General features: G+C 48.5%; 1 long non-coding RNA gene across 1 annotated transcript; it reads left to right on the top strand.

Annotated features, from left to right (window-relative positions):
• Positions 1 to 6347: 6347 nt before the first annotated feature.
• LOC112650482 (uncharacterized) lies at positions 6348 to 15477 on the top strand. The gene is made up of 4 exons (XR_003130220.3): positions 6348 to 6421; positions 13268 to 13396; positions 14288 to 14450; positions 15247 to 15477. It is a non-coding gene; the product is annotated as an uncharacterized LOC112650482 (long non-coding RNA).
• Positions 15478 to 16330: the final 853 nt, after the last annotated feature.

Raw genomic sequence — 16330 nt, 5'->3', positions numbered from 1 at the left:
TAATGGAAATCTGGGGTGGTGATGATCAGGGGTGTGGTACAGGAGCTGCTGCCAGGAAAATGATGAACGAATGACTGATTTCAGGCTTTATCCAGGAGGTGATGGGAAGCACATAAGGTCTTTAAGCAGGAATAAGGCAGGATCAGATCTATAAATTAGAAAGAACATTCTGATGGCCTGTGTGGTTTGGGGAGAGTGAACTTGGAGCAGGGAAACTTGCTAGGCCTCAGCTAGCAATGCACATTGGTCCCGAGACCCAAGTGAGGGATGGCCAGGCTAGCACAAGGACTGTTTGACTCCAAGGTCTAGGTCCATGGCCACAGCACTTTGATGCCTCACTCATTAATTAGAAATATGAGGAAAGACCTCTTGCTAAGAGCAAGGCTGAAGGTAAGAGCATTAACCTTTTAGAGGAGGGGTTAAACATCATAAGCAGGAGGCAAGAAGTGGTTGAACACAGCTTTACCCCTGAGCCTCTCAAATGGCCAATCTTCGGCTTGGTAACGATTTCTCTGAAATCATTAAACAGGTGAGAGGGAAAAAATGAGTCCTATGAACAGATTTGTACTTTGCTATACTTGAGTGCATGTTTTTACAGAGGCCTTTCTTTTTAAGGCCACTTTCTTCCATTTAAGAGGGACAATTATCCAGGTAATGGAGTGGTACTTGCCCGCATGAAAATCCTGCAGCCCCTGTTGTCCGTCGAGTCTCAGAGTCTCAGCCTGGGATGCTTTGGGTAAGGGAGCAGCAGGATGACGTCCATGGAGGCCAAGATTGACCCCAGCCTCACTCTGTCAATATATTCCCCCTGGCATCCTCAGCCTTGGCGCTACAATGACTGGAGTCGATATCTGCTGTAATGTGTTTTGGTCTCATTAACATGGACTGGATTAAGCAGCCGCATGGGCTTTTCAATTAGGAAGACAAGTTTCTGACAGTGTTTACAAAGGGATTAGATCCCTGCTTAGCATGTGGCAATCCTTGCTTCTCTTTCCTTCTTCTTCCTTCCTTCCTTCCTTCCTTCCTTCCTTCCTTCCTTCCTTCCTTCCTTCCTTCCTTCCTTCCTTCCTTCCTTTTCTCCCTTGCTCATTCCCTCCCTCCCTCCTCCTCCTGCTTTCTCTCCCCATTTCTTTCCCTGTGTTCCATGAACAAATGGGTTTGCTCTGTTTTTCTTTTGGGGATATTTAGCCAGATATGCTGGTAAGAGTGGGCGAAGTATGATTAGGATCATTTAACCATCCTAGGTGACATCTCATCCAGCTGCCCTCCCACAATTGGTTCTACTCCTGCCTTTGTTTACACACCTCCCACCCCTGGGAGCTCACTACCTCAGGAGCCAGCCCATGTCACTGTTAGAAGGTTTTGACCACAGAAAAATCTTCCCAGATCTGAGCTGTCAGCAGCCCCAGGAAAGAGTTTCCCCTCACACCCCATGCCTGCTTTTCAAGTCCACAAAAGCCCAGCAGCAGCTGCCACTAGTCTGGGATGACCTTTGTGACAGAGATTCAGAAATCTCATGCTACAGGGTAGTCTCCCTCTGTATGAACACCTCACTTCTCTCAACGGCTCCTCCTTTGCATGAACGCAGGCCCCGCCTCACACAGGCACATGTGCATATAGTTTCAATCATACTGTAAATAGCCTTTTGTTCTCTTTTTTAAAATTAAAAATATACCATAAACATTATTCCATATGGTATGCCCACTCTTCAAAACATAACTACCCTTTTAGGCATTTCAGAGTATTTCATGTGGAAGCATTATGGCTTGATTCACCATCTACCATTAAGGGATGTATCCTGCTTGTTAACATTTTTTCACAGCATCTTTGTTCATTTGGCTTTTCCCTTCTATTGAATGATTTCCTCAGGAGAAATACACATTAGCGAGATTCCTGAATCATTTGTCTTGATTTGATTTTTGGCACACGTGGTTAGATTACTTTATAAAACGTCCATGCCAGGGCAGGTTGCCACCTCAACAGCTAGTGTTGCGTTTTTGCTAGAAACCTCACCTGGATTAGGTATCCTTTTTTTAATATTTTTCCTATTTTATGAAATTAAGCCATCTTGTTTTAACTTGATGCCTTTTACAACTGATATTTTTAAAAAAAGAAAAATGAGGAAAAGACATCTTTCCTTGGTTTCAGTTGCTTTTTGTCTGTCTCTGGAGGGAAGGGTCTGTGTGTGTACCCTTTACTCATTTACATATTGGGGTATTGATATTTTTCTTAGAATTTCTCATGAGCTCTTAGGTTGTAAAGACATTAACCCCTAGTCTGTCCCCGTCAGATTTCCCCGCAGCACTTTCACGTTTATTTTAATAACGTTGTTCTTGTTTCCTGCCTGGAGGAGCTCACTACTGGGGACTGGGAAATAACTCTGGGCACTGACTGCCCAGCCCCCACAGATGGCACCTTTGAGATGCAAAAAAAATATTAACAAAAGCACTGTACTAAGGGTTCTGAGGATATCTTCTCTAATCCTCAAAGCAACCCTGGCAGACCTATGCCTATTTTACTGGTGAGGCAGTGGAGCTCAGAGAGGTGAAGTACCCCGTTCCAGGTCACACAGCATGGATGCTCACAGGGGCTAGTGAAGGTCAGCATTGTCTCCAAGTCTGCCCACCCTCTTCCACAATACCAGCAGCCTGCAGAGAAGTAAGAAAACATCTGCTGCCAACATCTCCAGGTTTGTGACTTCAAACTCCCCTGGCAGAGGAGAGAATTACCATATTTGGGGGCAATTTACATCAAATTACCATGCACCAGCCAACAGCTGCCGCCTGGAGCAGGAGGCTGGCTGCACGGATACGATCACATTTGTACACACGATAATGAAAACCCACGCTTGGGCCTCCACATTCTCCCATAAATATGGTCATTATGATCTTGTTGGCATTGCTTGTTGAATTCCATCTTGCAAATTGTTTCCTGGTTGCCTGGGGGAGCTGACTTGGGCTCTTCTCCTTTTCTCAAAGATGCGACAGTGCTTGGGCTCGCCCACTCTCCTCAAACTGTCCTCTGCCACAAGACTGAGGATTCTCAGGATGGTCTCTGCCTAACCTTATGAACGTTCATCAAGTGCCTGCTGCGTGCATGGTGTGTGTGTGTGTGTGTGTGTGTGTGTGTGTGTGTGTTGAGGAAGATGACAGGGTTCTGTGGGCAGGCCCGGTCCTTCGTTGTACTTCTGCACTAGATCTGCCCAGATTGCGTGAGAGACAGGAGCGTGGTTTAAATCCAAGATAAAAAAGGATGCTCTGTGTCCCCTGCCCTGGACCCTGAAGCAAGGGCACCCGGACCTCCCTGTAGCACCTGGATGGGGACGGGCAGGGCAGGCCATGGAGCTGAGTGCTGGCATGTTCCATTTTTTATAGTTAGGCCTTCCTAATTGTAAATAATAGAAATCCTCTTTGGCTAACTGAAGGATGGGGGCATGGGGGCAGGGAGAGGATTCTGAGTAAAGACACAGGAATCACATAAAATCCGAGGGCTAGATCAAGTGATGCTCCAGAAGGACTAGAAACAAGAAGTGGAGAGCTAATAGGAACCCAGGGTGCCCTGTTTCTCCACCTCTTGTCTGCTTCTCTCTGCAGAGGATCTGATCTTCTCAGCCTGCAGATGCACATCCCCTGCTCCTCTGTGTACGTGGTACAACATGACACCCAAAGTACACTGTTCAAATGTTACAAGGGCGGCCATCCAGAGGAAGGTCCCAGGTCTCTCTGGTGTTCTAAATTGTCCCAAAGAACTGAGGGGTGCCTGTAATGATCTCAGCATGGGTCCGATGCTCCTCCTAGCTCAGTTACCTACAGCCAAGAGGGTGGGCTCACTTCATAACACAGGGCTGTCAAGCATCCACGGTGTGCCCTACCGTCAGTCTAGCACTTAAAAAAGAAGATTTATTTATGTTGTGGGGAGAGAGGCAGAAGGAGGGGGAGAATCTCAAGCAAACTCCCCACTGAGGGCAGAGCCCAATGTGGGGCTCAATCTCGGGACCCTGAGATCATGACCTGAGCCCAAAGCAAGAGTCGGACGCTCAACTGACTGAGCCACCTAGGTGCCCCAAGCACTTTTTAATTAATTGAAATGTATATAGAAGTAATTGTAGATTAACATGAAGTTGTAAGAAACAATGCAAAAGGAGGTCTTGTGCACTTTACCCTGTTTGCAAAACTATAGTGCAACCAGCATATTGACATTGATGCAACCTGCCAATCTTACTCAGACTTCACTGGCTTTCACTTGTACTCAATTGTGTTGCGTGTGTTACGTTAGGTCCAACACCACAAGGATCCCTTGTGTTGCCCTCTGAGGTTGGCTAAATAATTCCATCTCCACCCCTCTGCCGCAGAGATACCTGCACCTTATCCCTGGAAACTGTGAATGTTACCTTCTATGGCAAAAGGGACTTTGCAGGCATGATGAAGGATCTCAAGATGGGGCGATGATCTTGGATTATCCAGGTGGGCCCTAAATGTGGTCACAAGAGTTCTTGTAAGACAGAGGGAAGAAGGTCAAAGGAAGAAGCAGAAAATACACTGATAGACATGAGAGTTTAGAGTGATGCTAGGAAGGGCTCATGTGTCAAAGCACACAGGCAGCCTCCTGAAGCCTGAGAGAAGGTGAGGAACACAGTGTCCTCTAGAGCCTCCAGAAGGAATATAGCTCTGTCACAGCAGTGATGTTAGCCCACTGAAGCTGATTTTGGATTTCTGGTCTCCAGAACCACAGGAGAATAAACCTGCATTGTTTTAGGCCACTACATTTCTGGCAATTTATGAACAGCAGCAATAGGAAACTAATATATATCCTTTTACAACTACACTCACCTCTGTTCCAGCACCCTTGGCCCCATCAGCAACAACTCATCTGTCCTCCATTTCTAAAATTTTGTTATTTCAATATGTATTTCAATATATTATATAGATGGAATCATATAATATGTAATCTTTTGGAATTGACTCCCCAGCCCATTGCCCTCCACTCAGTGTAATTCCTTGGACATGCTCATTCTTTTTTTTTTTTTTTTTTTTTTTTTTTTTTTTTTTTTTTTTTTTTTTTTTTTTTTTTTTTTTTTTTTTTTTTTTTTTTTTTTGTTTTTTTTTTTATTGGTGTTCAATTTACTAACATACAGAATAACACCCAGTGCCCGTCACCCATTCACTCCCACCCCCCGCCCTCCTCCCCTTCCACCACCCCTAGTTCGTTTCCCAGAGTTAGCAGTCTTTATGTTCTGTCTCCCTTTCTGATATTTCCCACACATTTCTTCTCCCTTCCCTTATTTTCCCTTTCACTATTATTTATATTCCCCAAATGAATGAGAACATATAATGTTTGTCCTTCTCCGACTGACTTACTTCACTCAGCGCTCATTCTTTTTTATTGCTTGGGATACGCTCATTCTTCTTTATTGCTGAGCAGTATGCCGTGGTATGGATGTAAGTCTAGCACTCTCCAATGCCTGTGCGTTTTATCTTTATTACTAGCTCTAATTAGGGATATTTTGATAACAGTCTTTAGAGGCAGGATGTAGGAAGGAAACTTAAAAGTCATTCCATTTTCCCTACTACTGTATCAGATACCTGAGTCCCTTCTAGGCCTTGCCCACCATGTACCCACCAGCTTCGGCTTGCATACCTTCTCTGACCAGCCGCTCACTACCTCCTGACAACACCTATTACAATAACTGTGCAGCTGTACCAGAAGCTCTGGTCTTGAGCTCAGCAAAGTGTCTCTCTTAAGGGGAATGTGCTGAGAGGGGGATGGTGTCAGACCCAGAGAACCCCCTCAAATGAGAGTAATTTCAGCTGGAAAGAGACCTGAAAGGGAGTCAGCTGGGCACTAACCTGGGCTCCATTCACATATCCACTAACCTGGACATCTCCCTGCCCCATTCCAGCTCTTCTTCCTAGGAGCTTCATGCCTCCTGGCCCACAGCCAGGAGTCCCTACTCCATGAAATCCTCCTCCCCATTTTGCTCCATCCTCCTCTGTCTTCTTCCCCAGGGAAGGAAACACCATCCTGCCAGCTGTTTGAGGAGAAGGAGCCAGCCCAAGAAGGAGAGGCCAAAGACTCAGGACAGAGAGATGGAGCAGAATGGAAGGAACAGGAATCAGAACCTGCCACCCACCCAGGCGATACACTTTAACAAAAGGGCTTCCTCTAGGCTCTTCCCTTTTTTCCTCCCTTTGAAGGGGGGAAGCTGACTCCTCACAGGCCTAGGCCTCACTCTGAACTGTCCCCACCCCCACTCCGTTGCCTGGTGAGAAGCACCCTGGGGATTCTGAACAAAAGCATCAGGGAGCTAGAACAAGAGCAGATCATAAACCACCCTTTGTGCTGCCAAGCCCCCCCTTCCCATCCACACACCCCTGGGCTCCGGCAAACACTTCCTGGCTCGGGCCCAGCACTGGGCCTTCTGGTGAGAACCCCTCCCTGGGAGTGCTGCCTTCTGGGCAGCTTTCTTCTCCGGGACTGAGCTGTCAGGAGCCTCCAAGAGATTTCAAGACAGCTCCCCTCCTCCAAGGGATGCCTTTGTCTTTGTCTTTACAGAGGAGGTAGTAGCAAGGGTTTGGAAGAGAGGGGAATGAGGCCGGTCCTTACCCTCAAGGAGCTCATGACTGGGGAGGGGGCAAGACAGGGATGCTTTTATACCTTTACTGCAAAGGGGAGCTTTGGGAGCTCAGAGACCTGAGAGTTCACTGCCTTCTGAAAGGTGGTCAGAGAAGGCTTCATGGAAGAAGCAGCCTTTAGGCTGTCCTGGAAGGACAGTGGGTTTAGATGGGCAGAGATGAAGGGGAAGAGCATTCCAAATGGATATGGGGGGATCCCTGGGTGGCGCAGCGGTTTGGCGCCTGCCTTTGGCCCAGGGCACAATCCTGGAGACCCAGGATCGAATCCCACGTCGGGCTCCCGGTGCATGGAGCCTGCTTCTCCCTCTGCCTGTGTCTTTGCCTCTCTCTCTCTCTGTGTAACTGTCATAAATAAATAAAAATTTAAAAAAAATGGATATGGGAAGCACCAGCAGGAGGTGGTCTAGGATGCAGGCCCTTGAGGGGGAGTGTGCCGGGAAATGGGGCCAGAGAAGCCACCTGGGCAATTGGATTGTGAAGTACCTGAATGCTGGAGAGGTGAGGGCCATTGCTCAGGCAATGGGGAGCCACTGAAAGCTTGTGAGCAAGGGAGTGACTTGACAAGAATGATGGCTCTGGTCACCTGAGTGAAGGATAGATAAGTTGGGTGAGGTGGAGGCAGGGAGAGCAATGAGGGGATCCTGGGTGGCCTGGACAGAGGAGGGCAGCAGTTGGGGTGGAGAGAAAGGTGTGCACGTGAAGATCACTTTCAACAGAAGGCAGACCTTACAGAATGTGGGACTGACTGGAGGAAGGTCAAGGAAGAAACAGCAGTCAGGGATGACTCCCTTGCAGAGGTTAATTGAGTTAAATGGAGAACAGGAGGGCGTGGGGTGGCATCTTCTGAGCACAAATGTCTGTGTCCCTAGGGATGTCTGGGGCCCCACATATGGGTCTGGGAAGGTGGCTCTGCCCTGGGAAAGACTTTATTGCCTTCAGCTCCCCCCGTGATCTCTCAAATGCATGTGGAAGCTAGGACAGGCACGTGGAGTCTGCAGTGTGAAGCAGGGCTGGTGTGCTATAGCCAGACAGGTGGAAGACTTGAGGAAGAGAGAAGGAGCAGGTGGGAGGTCAGCCACAGACCCCCCATGGGATACGTGAAAGGAGAACACTACTTGTCTTTCCACTGAAAGATGATGCTGACATTGACTTTTCCAGCATTCGAATGTTGACAGAGCCCCTCTCATGTGCCAGATAGTGGTAGGACCAGGGTGGGTCCCAGCCCTAGCCCCAGCCCCTGCCCTTAAGGAAGTCTCAGTCTAAGCAGGGAGGCTGGTGTGGACATAATGGACTCCAATGCTAAGGCCCACAGTGCTCAGTGCCATGAGCAAGGGACAGAGAGTGACAGGTGAGGGAAGGAGTCCTCAAGGTGGCTTCATCCCAGGGGCGTGGGGTAAAGAACAATTGCAGGAGAGGACGGAGCTTTAAACAAAGGCATGAAGATAGATTGGAGTCTATCTGCATGGACTGGTACCCAGAGGATTTGAGGTGGGAGATGGGAGGGCAGTGGAAGCGGTTCTAGAAAGGCAGATTGAGGCAGATACAGGGGACCTGGGTGCCAGCTGGGGGTGAGAGACTGTAGTGCAGGCAGTGGCAAGGGGCAGTGGGGGGAGGCAGGGAGAAGGATGATGGAAGAGTTTCATAAAGCAGAGGCTGTGATGGTTGCCGGGCCCGAGAGGTCACTGGGTCCCAGCCACCCACCCGCCTCCCCAGGACCTCTCAGTTTACATTACTGTCTGGGTCCTGACTCCTTTATGTTACATTTTTGGATCACCCACTCATAAATCCTCAATGTGCCTGGGGCTGGGAGCCCTTGAACAGAGAGCAGCTTTGATTTAAAGACAGAAATGGCAGTAAAGGAGAAGCAAAACTATCCAGAGAAGAGCACAGGCTTCCCCTGGGGGCAACAATGTAATTAAAATGGGGCCGGCTCTCTTCCTGGGATGGGGAAGTCTGGCCCTGGCTCTGTGTGGCTCTGAGAATCTCCCTAGAGTGCTGACAAGGGAAGATCACCACGTGCCACCTCCGTCCACTGTGCCAGCACACTTCCAGATCCAGGAAGAAAGGCCAACTCAGAACAGCCCAGCTCCCTGCTGTGGTAAGCAGACTTCTAAGACAGCCTCCAATACTCTCCACCTGCTAATAGTCATGTCTTTGTGTAATTCCCTCCCCTAGGGTGGGAGTCTGGAGTGACCGAGTGACTTTTTCTGATGGATAGAATGCAGCAAATATGCGGATTGTCACTTCCATGTTTAGGGTACAAGATCATGACTTCCTTCTTGCTAGCAGACCCTATTGCCTTTCTGCATGCTTTGAAAAAGCAAGCTGCCATAATGAAGAGGCCCCCATGACAAGGAACTGAAGGTGGTCTTCTGTCCACAGTCAGTGAAGAAATTAAGTCCTCAGTACAACAGCACAGAATTGTATCTTGCCAACAACCACATAAATGAGTTTGAAAGAAGACCTTTCTTCCCCAGGTGGGCCTCAGATGAGACCACAGATTCTGGGCTGACACCTTGATTATAGCCTCATGAGAGACGACAAAGCAGAAGATAGAGCTAAGTCGTACCTGGATCCCTGCCCCAGGAAACTGTGAGATAATACTGTGTACTGCTTTAAGCTGACAAATGTGTTCGCAGCAGCAGAGAACTCATGCATGCACTGATTTAAGTTGGTCAGTTCCTTGCCCTCAATCTCAATATTCTCATCTGAATAAATGGGCTGAATTGATACTCAAGCCAAGGGACTGTTGCAGAGATCAGAGACAATGGCAGATGGGAAAGAGCTCTGCAGACTGTAAAACGCTGTGTGCACGGAATGCATTTTTGTGAATAATGATTATCTCAGTGAAGGGTTAAAGAGAACATGCTTCTTGTCTCAGCTTCTTAACTGACATGCCAGGTGACCCTGTGTAAGTCAGTTAACCACGTTGTCCTCAGTTTCCTTATCTGTAAAATGGGGTTGCTGGGAGGATTAGCATCCTGAGGATGCAGGGTGCTAATGGGAGATAAAGGAGAGGAGGGAGTCCTGGGGACAATGTACACATTGCCTCACTGACACCTTTTCTCATATCTCTACTGGGTATTGGATTCTGACTGGGTAGCCTTTGGCCTTCTCACGGCTTACAGGTGAGGGGCTCTCTATACCCTCCTGCGCCATAGCCTGCTGGGCAAACCAGAGCCATTGGTCCAGGGAGACAGTGACTTACTTGCTCAGGATCACACCGCCAGTTGATGAAGGAGTGGGAGCAGAAAGTGGGTCTGACCGACCTCAAAGCCCATGAAAAAAATTAGCCTGCCAGAGCTGAGGTTCTAAGGCTGAACTCATTACTGTTCCTTGAAAAGAGAGGATGAAATTGCAGAGTTTAGCACACTTTAATCCTGGAGATTTTAGTCCAAAGGATGACCTTCTTGCCTTGTCAGAGCTTGAATGCATTCTGTTCTGTACAATGACAGAGATAATGACATAGATGCAAAAGAAGAGTCCAGTTCTGAGAGCAATGATAGGAGAGGCCTAATTGAACTAGGTGAGAGGTATAAGAGAAGACTTTTCTTTTTTTTTAAGATTTTATTTACTTATTCATGACAGACACGGGGGGCGGGGGCGGGGGGCAAAGACACAGGCAGAGGGAGAAGCAGGCTCCATGCAGGGAGCCCGATGTAGGACTCGATCCCGGGTCTCCAGGATCACACCCTGGGCCGAAAGCAGGCACTAAACCACTGAGCCACCAGGGCTGCCCAAGAGAAGACTTTTCTGAAAACAGCTGCGATCTAAAGGATAGCTAGGAATCAGCCAGGAAGAGTAGAAAAATAGAGTCACAGGAAGAAGAAATAGCATGTGCCAAGGCCCTGAGGCAGGAAGGCATAGTATGTTCAGGTGATGGAAAGGAGGCCAGGCTTCTTGGAGCTCAGTGAACAATGGAATGGTAACTTAAGGCCAGAGTGAATAGTATCTTTTTTTTTATGTGAATAGTATCTTAGAAGCCTTAATAAGCAGTTTGGAGTTTATTCTGTGTAATTCAACTGTCATGATAAACAGGCAAGACTGCTGGATATGAGGTGGTGGGGTGGTGGGAAGTGATAGTAGGGGTTTGGCTGGAGATGGTGCTATGTCCTAAGATTGGATGAGAGGTAGGGGAAGAAATGAATAAGGTAAGAAAGCACCAAATGCCTTTGAACAGGGCAGCTTTGGTTTTCCTGGGCAGCTTTGCACTAGGGAGCTTGCTTCAGGTTGCAAAAGCTCCACTGTCAGAAGGCATGGCACCCATCCATGAGCTCTCCAAGGTCCTGTGTGACTGTGTCCCCAGACAGAGGCTGCTGAACCCTGGCACATCTGGTCCAGGCTAACACACCTATTGTGACTGGCTGAGGGGCTCCAGGGGCAGGATTCTTCTTTTTATCCCTGGAATAGGCAAAATAACACACACACACACCCCATGTCTGTGTCCTAATCTCTGGAGCCTGTGAATATGTTAGGTTACATGGCAACTCAGGTTGAAAAACTACTGATCTAAGGAGGGTGAGGATCCTGGATTACCTAGGTAGGCCTAACGTAATCACAAGGGTCCTTAACAGTGGAAGTGGGAGGGCACCTGGGTGGCTCAGTGGTTGAGTGTCTGCCTTCAGCTCAAGTCGTGGTCCCGGGGTCCTGGGATTGAGCCCTGCATTGGGCTCTCCACAGGGAGACTGCTTCTCCCTCTCTCTAGGTCTCTGCCTCTTTCTCATGAATAAATAAGTAAAATCTTTGGGGAAAAAAAGAGTGAAAGTGGGAGGATAGGAGAGAGGTCAGAGAAACAGAAAGACACGACATGGGAAGAACTTGACCGCCCTTCTTTGCAGGTGTCGAAAATGCAGTAAGCGGTCATAAACCAAGGAACACAGGTGGCCTCTTGAAGCTGGAAAGGGCAAGAAATGGATTGTGCCCTAGAGCCTCCAGTAAAGGAGCACAGCCCTGATCATACCTTGACTTTAGCCCAGAGAGACCTGTGTCAAACTTCTATCCCACAGAACCGTATGATAACCATACATTTGCACTATTCAAGCCACTAAGTGGGTGGTAATTTGTTATGGCAGCAAAAGGAAACTAATGCAGTCCCCTTTTCCCCCAAGGGCAACCTGAGGCATGTGGGGACCACCTCTGTGCTGATGAACAAAAATATCTTCCCCAAACTGGGGTGCAGTGGGATCTGGAGTCTGGGAACTTGAGCTGTCGCTGTGGCTTCGCCATCTAGATGTGAGACTGTGAGCTGGTCCCTTCCTTTCTCTGGCCTCAGACAGGACTGGGGCTAATAACTGCCCCCTTTGTCACCTTGCAGGGGGGACAGCACTCTGCAAACCATAAGGTGGTGCACTTGTGTAAAGGATGTTCGACAGGGTGCAGGAATGAGAGCCGAGGAGAGGGAGATCATAATCCCAGAAGAGTAGACATTCCAATGAGGAGAGAAAAAGACATGGGTACAAATTAGAATAAAGTAGAAAAGTCACTGGGAGCTGTGACTGGAAGACTCCAAAGCCAACACTGGAGGCTGGGCAGCCCTGAGCATGTTCAGGGCAGATGCTGAGTTGCCTGACTGCACCCAAGCCTGGGGCACGTGAGGGAGGGCTGGCCATGAGGCTGGAGCCTGGCCTTGCAGGACCTCTAATGCCAGGCAGGGCAACCCAGACTTAATTCTGAGTATGGACCCTGGGGAGCCCTTGTGGGGCCCCAGGAACTTACTGGAAGACCACGCGGGGGGGGGGGGGGGGGGAGGCGGCACAGGACCACGTAGGAGATTGAGAGCAGAATCCCAGCCTTGGGCAGGTGTCTGTGGATGCGTGGATGCCCTATTTTGCTTTCCTGCCTCCCCCAGCGACTCTCTCCTCACCAGCCGGGAGACCTGGACAAATCCTTGCCCTCTCTCTTCTCAGTCTTTCCTCTCATAAAATGGGCGTTGTGAGGATCACACAAGAAAACATGTAAAACACTTGCTATGAACTCCTCGAGTGCTACCCAAACCACCAGGTTCCCTTCTCACTAACCAGCGACTTCCACTCCATTCAAGCGGACGTTTTACACCCTGTCCTTCCCCCAATGAAAGCAACTTTTCTTTTCCGTTAACCTGTATATCCTGTCCCAGCTAGCGTTTCTGATATCTGCACGGAGCACCCCCACGTTCTTCAAAAGACGTGTTTGGAAACAAGAAATTGCTAGAGAGATGATTCAGTCTTTGGCCTCAGATTGTGTGTGGACATAAGCAGGCCCATCTGCAGAGCCTACACTGCCAAATTCTGTCACTCTTGCTCCATATGGTCCGTGCACCCCCCCTCCCATCTTTCCGCCCCAAAGCTGCGGTCTGTGCCTGTCTCTCACTCCACTTGGTTGCTACGCAGAAAATTCAGCAAGGGGCGTCTTGACTCCAGTGGGTGGGGCATCTCTGCTCCTCTCCTGCTTTGCCTGGGGCTGTTAAGGGACCAGACCAGTTGGTGGTGGGGAGGGTATTGCTGGGCTCCCTTTGGCCCCCTCACTTCTTGCCCACGTAGGGCCAAGTGTAGAGTCCTAGAGCTGAGAGGGACTGAGAGAAGCTGTGAGCTCCTGCTTCAGAGGCAGAGTTAAGTTTCTAAAACGTTCACCAGTCCAATCCCCTTGTCCCAAAGCAGAATGGTGAGTCGCGGCCTCTTCCAACCACATTCTTGCCTGTGGGCAGCTTGATGTGTCATCGGAAGACCCCAATGTACGTCAAGCTGTGCGACGTTGGTCATTGGTCCCCCTTTCCTCATTTGTGACCTGTGAGTAGTGATTCCTGCCTTGTTCATGTCATAAGTTGGTTGTTGGGGTCTAATAAGATAACAATTGGGAAAGAGTTTTGTAAACTGTGGAGCAGCAGATCTCAAAGTGTGGTCCCGGGCCAGGAGGTGCAGCTTCGCTTGGGAAGTCATTAGGAATGCAGATGCTTGGCCCTGTGGCTGACCCACTGACCCAGAAAGCCCTGGAGGTGGACCCAGCACTACGGGCTTCCACAAGCTCTCCCAGTGACGAGGGTGGGGATCACCCCTGTGGGAAGCTGGGCACAGGGACAAGACTGTCCTCACATCATCAGCAGTGTAGGTCAGGCAGTCCCCTCAAGCATCCGAGGGCCCGTGTGCTACGTTGAGCTGCATAGATATTTCATCACAAACGGTTTATGGTTTCAAGATCTGCATGATCTCTCATGTGGGCAAATCCATTTCAAAATAAATTCATGATGCTCATGGTCAGATTGAAAAAGCAACTTCCCAGCGAGATTGAAACCCTGGGTGGTAAACTCAAAGCCTCCAGGAGCTAAGCAGGGATGTGAATGAGGAAGAGGCTGGGTGGGATCGGAAGAAGCAGAACCTAGCCATGCTGCAGAGCTCAGACCCTACCTAAAGCCATTGAAGAAAATAAACCCCTGAACTGGGCCAAACAAAACACTTATGTTAGACAGATCTGGTTCAATGCCTGCCAGTTTGTAACTGGTGTAAATATTGAAAAAAAAAAAAAAAAAAAAAAAAGATCTGGTCTTATGCATTGGCCACAGGCTTAACTACCCTGGAAAAGTGTTTGGCACACAGTTATGATTCTTAGGTTCAGCCTGGGCTAAACATGGTATGATTTCACTGTATCAGTCAGGTATTCATTCTGAAAACACTATCTTCTAGGTCCTGTGCCGAGGTTTGTCTACTCAAAGCTGAATCGGACACTATCTCTATCCTCCAGGGAAGCCGGACGTAGCTGTGAATGGCTCCATGGCACCGTTTTCCAGCATTCTGTGGAATGCTACTCAATGAGATAATGAGTGTTCCATGACAAAAGTGGTGCAGGGTTAGTTAAGCATGGAAAGCACTAAGTTAAAGTTGAACCTATTACTTCACTACAGGACTTCTCAGAGAGTTTACTTGGCCCATTAAATGACCTCTGAATATCTGGGCCTGTCTGGGGTCTGTGACGAGGACCTAGATGTCCTGACCTGTACTGGGGCTGGTGAATGAGCAGATGTGGATGAGTCAGGGGCCCAGTTATACTTAAGCCTGGGAAGCCTCATTCCATGGGCCTCCTGATGAGGAATGGGCTGAGGCCCTCCCTTCAGTGGGGGAGGGGGTGGACAGTCCTCGAGGGTGGACTTCACTTTCTGGAAGGAAGAAAATCTCAAAGGGTTGAATTCAGGGGCCCCTGGTCCCAGCGCATTTGAGAAATAGGGCTGTGCTATGCTGGGGAGGAGGAATCCACAGGAGAAAAGGGAGAACAGTGAGCGTCTCATGCAATGGGACTGCTGAAGCCTACTCCTATGGTAGTTTCTGGTTTTTATTACCAAGAAGGGAGAGAAAGCAATTCCGTGTGTACAAACAGGGCTTTATCTCCCTCCTCCAGTGTGAGCTGCTGCTCTGCCCAGGAAAGTAAAGAATCCTCAGACAGAGCCTACAGTTACATTAACTGCTGCTTTTCAACCAAGGCTGGCTCTGATTTCTATGAATAAAATTGAGAGGTTCAGGACAGATCTGAAAACCAATCTGCCCCTTTCTCTTCTCAACCCTCCCTACTCATTGTCTGGCTTTCTCTCTCTCTCTCTTTCTCTCTCTCTCTCTCTCTCTCTCTCTCTCTCTCTCCCCGATATATGAAGTCATCACAGTTTGGGACTCAATACCACTTTTGTTCTGGAAATCCCCATACTGAAGGCAGAATGAATTGCACTTGGTCAGGAATAATCTTTCACAGAATCAGGGTGGAAGCACATTCGTGGAAAAACACCAAACAGAACAACAAAAAATCTGAACTCTCCTGAAAGCATCATTCATGAAGATCACCTCCAAGAATTAACTTCTCAAACCAATAAAGATTAAGTCTAAAAGTGTCTGTTATGACTCCCTTTATATGTTCAGCTTCAGATATCCAAAGTACTTGTACCCAAAGTAGAATGGGTGGGAAAATCCCACTTCTTGATAAGTCAAGTCCTATTTAAGGACTCGGGGTAGGAAAGTTTACTCTGGCAGAATCCGAAAAAGCTGGAAGCCAGGAAGAGGAGACATACAAATACACACACACACACACACACACACACACACACACACATTTACTTTATTTCACCCAGAGTGTGCTCAACATTCTGCTGGGCATTTCCATATGGTTCTCTCACTCATAGTATCTCCCCAGTGACCCATATTCTCTGCGCTCTAGAGAGTCAAAGGGACTTTCTCAAGGCCAAATGGGAAACAAAGGGCAGCTCTCAGAGTTCCCACCTATTGGTTTTAAAGCTAGTCTGTTCTGTATCTGGGATGGACCTCAAAAGATCTAGGTATTTGGAGGATGGAAAGAGAGAGAGGTTTCCACTTGAAGGAACAGCAGGTAGTGCCTGCTGCTGCCTGTCTTTGTGACAGAAGGAAGAGGGATTCTCCCCACAGACAGGCCTGGGGATTTCTTTCCTTTGCTTTGTCCTCAGTCTCTCTCCTTGGCAGCCCCTGGTCTGTCATTTTGTGGGGGATACGCCAGCCAGCAATCTAAAGTCGTGCTCCCAGACCAAAGAAAACCAAACTAGACCCTACTTCCCAACAGTGTGCAGGATATATACACCAAACGTCATGGGGATCTGCTTCTGCAGAGCCTCGTCAACAGGGACAGACATGATCTAAGAGCGGGGCTCACATTTCTCAGACAGTTGGAGGAGGTAAGAGACCACAGAGAGCTCTGGCTTCAATCTGGCCAAGACT

This window comes from Canis lupus, chromosome 11, assembly GCF_003254725.2.
Source record: "Canis lupus dingo isolate Sandy chromosome 11, ASM325472v2, whole genome shotgun sequence".
NCBI classification, from domain to species: Eukaryota; Metazoa; Chordata; class Mammalia; order Carnivora; family Canidae; genus Canis; species Canis lupus.
Note: the sequence above shows the minus strand (reverse complement) of the source record. Positions and strands in the feature narration are given on the sequence as shown.